Source organism: Euprymna scolopes, chromosome 17 (genome assembly GCF_053919585.1).
Source record: "Euprymna scolopes isolate OS-2025 chromosome 17, ASM5391958v1, whole genome shotgun sequence".
In the NCBI taxonomy this organism is placed as follows: Eukaryota; Metazoa; Mollusca; class Cephalopoda; order Sepiida; family Sepiolidae; genus Euprymna; species Euprymna scolopes.
Genome location: NC_136498.1, coordinates 24166791 through 24174553, shown reverse-complemented (window position 1 = coordinate 24174553; position 7763 = coordinate 24166791). Strand labels below are relative to the sequence as shown.

At 30.3% G+C, this 7763-nt stretch overlaps 1 pseudogene; it reads left to right on the top strand.

The window, feature by feature from the left end:
* The first annotated feature begins 1504 nt into the window (after positions 1 to 1504).
* Positions 1505 to 1621, top strand: LOC145297095 (5S ribosomal RNA; annotated as a pseudogene).
* Positions 1622 to 7763: the final 6142 nt, after the last annotated feature.

Here is a 7763-nt window from a genome sequence, read left to right as displayed (position 1 = left end):
CCCCACATATTAGTTAGAATAGTAATAGAAATATACTGACAAAATTTTAGGTAAAATCTTGAACCCTAATTAAAGTTATGAAGAAAAATGTAATGTATCCAATACTTTTGCGTGACACTATATATATCTTGAATCCACTTTTGTCTTTTGAAAAAGAGAGGTCCATTTCTCTCGAAATTAATCAAAGTTCCATACCACCCACGGACTTTATATACACCGGACATACCAGCAACTTGGTTATAAATAATTATACATTGAGGGGAAGAAATATAGACAGATAAAAGCTAGACACTTCTCTACTCAAGCACACCCATCTACATTAGTTTATATATATTAAAAACTTTTAACTAAAAAACTTTAAAATAAAAAATATCTTAATAAGGCTCGAAACGTGTTATGAAAATATGAATATATTTAAAAATATTAAAAATAATAAAATTCTTAAAAATCAACAAACGTTCTTACCTATACTCTTTTATATATATACACACACAAACACACAAACACACACACATTCACACACACACACACACACACACATATATATATATATATATATATATATATATATATATATACTTTATCTATATGTGTGAAAGTCTCGACTAAACCCTACTCTTAATATTTGGTCTAGATGTGTGAAATTTGGTACATAAGTATTTATACCCGTCGCACAATTTCGAGATCGATTTATTGTTATTTAGTGTTAGTTACTCCAAACTAAAACAAAACAGTTGACCTTGGCAGGACAAGTCCATTAAACATAACTCTTGCTGTTACTTTTGCATTAAATATTAATTTAACCATCGCAGCTTATAATCGCTTAATTCGTGTATATATATCTAGATATCTATAAAAGTGAAATTGTCTGTTTGTGTTTGGCTGTCTGTTTGTGTACATTTCCCTACCAAACTACTTTGTCAATTTTCAGTCTATAGACTCGTTTAACGATTTTACTTTATAAAACTCTATCAAACTCCTCCACCAATTTTTATTCTGAACACTTGAAACTTTAGATGTAGGTTACTGTGAAATGGATCAAACTGTTTAATTCGATTTGAATCCAACCCAATAAATGTTAAGGGGTCAAACTGGTGACGAAGTTTTAAAAAATTCACCTCTGCAGTTTCTACCAAACTACTCAGCCAATTTTTGTCTAAATATTAGAAATTTTTCATAAAGTGTATTCATGCATAGGACAAGTTTTTTCATTGGTTTTTCGCCGAGAATTTGGCTGTGAAGAGGTTAAAATTTAAAAGTGTTGACCTTTGAGGTCTTTTGCAAACTATTAAGCCAATTTTGGGTCTAAACATTTGAAGTTTTATACAGAGATTATACAGACATATAAATTTTGGCGAACGTTTGGCTGCCAAGAGGTTAAAGTTTAAATAGTTGACCTTTGCTGACTCTACCAAACCCCTCCACCAATTTTGGGTCTAAACAGTTGAAATTTTAGATATAGGTTACATGAACATGAGTCAAACCTTTATATATATACAAACACACACGCGGCATAGTCACGTTGACACACCGGTTCTCGTCAGATCACCGAAGTTAAGCAACGTTGAGCCTGGCTAGTACCAGATGGGTGACCATTTGAGAATTTTAGGCGCTGTATGTGCTTTCCGCTTATCTCGGCATTGTTTCCAGTCGTCCTGAACCTCCACTTGCCACTGGTATTCAGCAATGTCGACTCAGGAGAGGTGTGGTTGCAGATTGCGCAACTCTTGTCATAAAAATTTCCCGCGCAGGCACCGTGACAGTGGGTATCCATAGTCTCTCAAGACTGAAGGAAGCCTTTTATATATATATATGCACATAAAGTTTAGTAGTATAATAAAATATATGTATCAGTAGTACAATGATTATATTTATATATAAGTAGTACATTGAATATATATATATATATATATAGTAGTACATTAAAACTATATATATATAAGTAGAACAATAAAATATATGTATAAAGAATACAACAACTACTCCTGTTTTCGTAGCTTTCAACTTTTTAGCAAAAAAATAGGTTTAAAATTAGAACGGCCCATGCCCTGTCTAGTAGCGTTGAAGTCAATACTGACAATCGATACAAAAATTAGTGTTTCGCCGTATAAAATGTTATGCGTAAACATAAAATAATATATATATATATATATATATAATGAAAGTGTCTGTCTGTCTGTGTACATTTCCCTACACAATAACTCCGTCAACTTTCAGTCTACAGACTCGAAATTTGATATATAGACTATATATTGGCAAAATCTTTGTAATCGGTTTTCGGCCAGTAATTTGACAGTTAAGGGATCAAAGTTCAACGATTTGACCTTTGAGAACACTACCAAACTCCTCCGCCAACTTTCGGTATAAACAATTAGAATTTTAGATATACGTTCCTTCGACAAGGATCTAATTTAATAACTTGTTATGAGCCCCAAACTATACATGTTAAAAGGTTATACCAGGGATCAAATTTTAAAAATTGACAATTTCTGGTCTACACCTTTGACATTTTACATAAAAGGTATTCAGAGAAAGGGCAAGCTTTTCATCGGTTTGGATCGAAAATTTGAGCTACCAATATATAAATGTATGTATGTATGCCAGCATATATGCCTAAAACTTTCGACAGAGGCGACGGATTTTCACCAGATCAGTATCGTTTTGAAGCTTGACCCTTCAGGCGACAAATACCGAAAAATTGGCTTAAAAGATTAATTTCTTCGCCCTCAACTGGGCACTTTTCTTCAGGGAAGGGTTGCTTTTTTCGCCGATATTTTCGAAATTCATCCTCTCTTTTCGATTGTCTTGCCTTAATTTAAACCTACGTCACTTCCGGTTTGGCGGTGATCGTAAAAGCAAACACCTCACGTTTTTTCCGTTCTTTTCCTCCTTCGCGGTACGAGGTCGAGCCTGCCTTCGTACTACCATTATTTTTTTTATTTTCACTAAACACACACCTCCAAACACCCTGGCAACGCCTGGAATCCACTCTAGTTTTGAATAGAATCGGTAAACCGTCATCTCGTTGGTTCTTGAATGGTAAAAGAAAAAAATTTAAATATAAGAGATTTTGAGATAATATTGTATTTTATTGCTTCAGGTAAACATTTTTTAAATGATGAATGAAAAAGTAAATCTCAGGAGGCCTCCAGAGCACTACTGAAATACTAATTAAAACTAAGGAAACCTAGCGTCTTACCCTCCGTAAAAAATGAAATATTTTTTAATGAGGATTAAAAGGCAGACTCAAGACGCCGCAGGAGCAATATTAAAAGCACTAAATATAGTAATAAATATAGTTATAAGAAAAATAATTTATTATTGCCTTTCGTTATCATTAGAAGTTCAATATTTATGTTTAAATAGTTTTTTTTATTATTTAGCTCGACGGGGTCAAACTACATTTATATGTAAGAAAAACATGTTAAAATAAGTTAAAAGGCAAAATGCCACTGCTTAAGTAGAAAGGTAATTCATGCTCGTCTTTGGTAATAATTATTCGTTGTATACATACGGCTAATTTAGTCTTTTTATCTCGAGTGAGGTAAATCACATATATTAGGGGGAAAAAAGAGCCGTTAAAACAAGAAACTTATCAATCTAAGCAGAAAAGGTAATTTATTCCTTCTTTTAGAAATAAATACGTGTTGTATATTTTTTAAGGGTAAATCAGTATGTGTGTCAGAATTTTGAGTGAAATTTTTGCACCCCTAACACAAACTACGAATAAAATATTAAAAACTCATAATTTCTCCTTTTAAAGTAGGTTGTTTAATTTCTTCATGGAATATACTTCCAAAATAAATTAAACTTAAAAAAATATAGAAATATGATTTTTTTATTAAAAAAAAAAGTGTTTACAAAATGCATATGCGCGCTCATGCAGCCATTTTTTCTATGTAATGAAATGAATTGATTTTACAAGTTCAATTTTTTTCAATTTTTTCACTTTAAAAATCTATCAAAATTTTTCTATTGGTTCAATTTATACGATATTTGCAGATTTAATGTAAAATGTTATGTTCGTTCCAATAAACTGAATATAATATTATAGCAAAACGTTTTTTTTTATTCATCCCCCCAATAGTGAAATGGCTATTAAAACAGAAATAATTAATTTTCTCACTTAAGGGTTATATGTCACAAATTTAAGATGAAATATCAATAAATAAAATAATCTAATTTTAAACAAAAACAAAAATATAGTTATGTGCAAATTTACTTGTAAAGTCAAAAGTTTAAAACCATTTAAAAAAAACATGTTGATTTTTTTTAAGTGGAACATCATATTTTGATAATATTGCTCAATAAATATTAGACTCTTACGTCAATCTTTTTCTATTTCATTCAATGTTGTTTTATTTTAGATATTAAAAAAATTCATACAATAAAGAAGAAAAATATTTAAAATCAAAAACTCATGTATTTCTTTAAGAGAATTTAAAAAATCGAAAATTTGGCGAGGTTTTTTTAATAAAAGTAAACTTACTTATGAGTGAATGTGATCATTTTTCAGATACGGTGACCAAAATGACTAACATTTGTTGACAGTAAAGACATGTCATACAGAGAAAATAGTGATTAATTATGGCGGTTTTATGCCACCGTATGTGTCAACTCCAAGAAAAGGAAACAACCCCGCTCCGTGACCATCTGATATGAGAATTTAAAATGGCGGTATTTTTTAATCCTAGCTTAAAAATTCTTTTATTTAAAAATTACATGGCATATAAAATATAAATATGGAAAAATTCTCATAAATGAAGAATGGAAGTACCCATTGATTAGTATTTCTATAGGCATGTGATTTTTTGGAATTTGTATATATTTGTTACATTCAGAGTAAGTTAAATTCGTTGAATTTCTTGAAACCTATTTCACAGAAAAACGACTATAGGAATATTGCATATTTTGCTATTAAACCTTTTATTATTTTGAAATCTGCTTTCTTCTCATTTTATTGAAAAAAGAATTAGAGTTTAAATTACATTTTTCAAGTAGTTATAAGTTTCGAATGATAGGTAGTCTAATAATTCACATTTTTATCATTCATTTTTAATGGCGCATCTGACACTGCTAGGAATCAGTCATGTAAAACTATATTTATTCATAAGAAAAACATGTTAAAATTGGTTAAAACACAAAGCTCATCCGTCTAAGTAGAAAAAGTAATTTGTTTTGCCATTGATCATAGTTTTTTTTACTAGTCATGTTTAAATCAGTCTTCTTAACTCAACGGCGTTAAACTACATTTACTTGTTAGAAAAACATATAAAAATAAAACAACTTTTAATAAATTAGAAGAAAAAGTGTTTAATCATGTACGTACAGAAGATATTTAAAAACGTAAATTTGATTATTTTATTATTTCTTGTAAAGAAGAAAAACATTTTTGATTTGTGGTTTTGCGCATTCGAGGCGTTGACGCCGACAGACAGAGGTTTGTGGTTTTGCGATTGTTTTATTGTTATCTGGTGTTAATTTATCAAGAGGTTATATGCCTAGCCGTCACTAATTTCCTGTTCTTTCTCTTTCTCTTGACTTATTGTGTATAATATCATTATTTATGTTAGAATTATTTAACAAATGAATAGTAAATTAAATATTTGCATAATTTAAATGGAAAAAATAACTGAATACACCTTGCAATGAAAATACAATGAAAATAAACTATTTGTTATTTTTAATACAAAAATTGTAAAATAAATGTTAAACCTAAGACGAGATGATGTTTACACGTTGCTAAGCAAAATACTAAGTTCATACAAAAGAAACCAATGTTACCAAGTGAAAGATTTGTTTATTTACCCGCCATTGCTTTTCAAATATTTGGAACACTAAAGATGTATACTGTTTTTATTATCAAATACTAAATTTCAATCTATCGATCTTCGCGAGATCTGTTGCTATTTCTTTATTTTTAAATCGTAAAAGGGTGTTTAAACTAAGAAAAAAGGCAGCGATTTGGAAAGGAGAATGCTTATTTTCAAAAAAAGAAAAACAATTGTTGGGAATAAAAATGTAAAATTCATAATATTAGTATTAATGAAAAATAAATAGTCACTTTTGAAGGAGACAGATTTTTGAAACCGGAAATCAAAAATCGGAAAGATTGGTTCCATCGACAGGGCAAACTAATCTGAGTTATATATATATATATATATATATATATATATATATATATATATATATATATATATATATATATATATATATATATATACACACATACAGTGATGATCATATTTATTGGCACGGTAAAATAAAAGTTAAATTTTGTCTAATAAATTCTAAAAAAGGGATTAAATTAAAGAAAATAACAAAGTATATTATGTATTTTTAACTGGCCTTTCCGATGCAGCAATCGGATGTTAGAAAAAATAAATAACAAAGGAACAACAAACATAATTGCAAAAAACCCTTGTTCAAAATTATTGGCACGGCTTTGTTTTTCTTTTAGTATCAGTATAATATCAATCAATTTCCGGTTTACGTGCTTTCTGAACTTTTTTATAGCCATATTATGCTTGTTTAACGCTAATTCAGTGAATAATTTTTTTCAGATAATTTTTAGATAGCGATTTATTTAAACTATTATAAGTGACTAAATTATAATTTTCAATCGCCATGGTTAAAACTAAGGAACACAGCGAAGACGTCAGGAAGCTTGTTGTAGCATGCCATACCAATGGGGAGGGCTATGATAAGATTTCAAAGAAGCTAAACCTTCCCAAATCCACTGTTAGAGCCATAATAAACAAGTTCAAATCGCAAGGCCACGTTATGAGTTTAGAGGGTAGAGGGAGAAAAAGGATTCTTTCCCCAAGAGATGAACGGAAAATTGTTCGACAAGTAAAACAAACCCCAAGGATCTCTGTTGGGGAGATTGTTGATGAACAGAGCACCTCTGGAGTGAATGTATCTCGACATACAGTTGGTAGAGTTTTGAAGAGAGCTGGTTTAAAAGCATGTCGTCCGAGAAAGACTCCCTTATTGAAGCCTATGCACCTGAAAGCAAGGCTAGCCTTTGCAAAACGTCATATTGATAAAGATGTTGCATTCTGGAAACGTGTTCTATGGACTGACGAAACGAAAATAGAGTTATTTGGCCATAATAAAGTGTCTTATATTTACAGAAAATCTGGCGAAGCTTTCCTGCCTAAGAACACCATACCTTTTATTTTACCGTGCCAATAAATATGATCATCACTGTATATATATATATATATATATATATATATATATATATATGTGCGTGTGTGTGTGTTTGTGTTTGTGTGTGTGTGTTTCGAGATGATCACTCGAAACGTAGAACGATTGTTAGTTTGAGAAATCAGGTTTGTTCAGCGATTGCAGCAGATTACATGAAAGACTGACAAAATAATTTTCCAACGAAGGAATGAAAATTAAATTTTTATAAAATATTTTGTATAGTTTTAAATATATATATATATATATATATATATATATATATATATATGTATATGTATATATATATATGTATATGATTTACAGAATGTGAGAGATTGATATAATAAATTCCACAGCCAAACAACGTCGCAGCCCACAAGAGCCATGACAGTCAAAGAACGGGAAGAGAGCGAAACTCGAGTCTTGGACTTCCGGTTCTCTGACTGTCACGGCTTGTGGGCTGAGACGTTGTTGGCTGTGGAATTTTTACACACACACACACACACACACACACACATATATATATGTATATATATATATATATATATATACATTCAGAGAGAGTTAATATA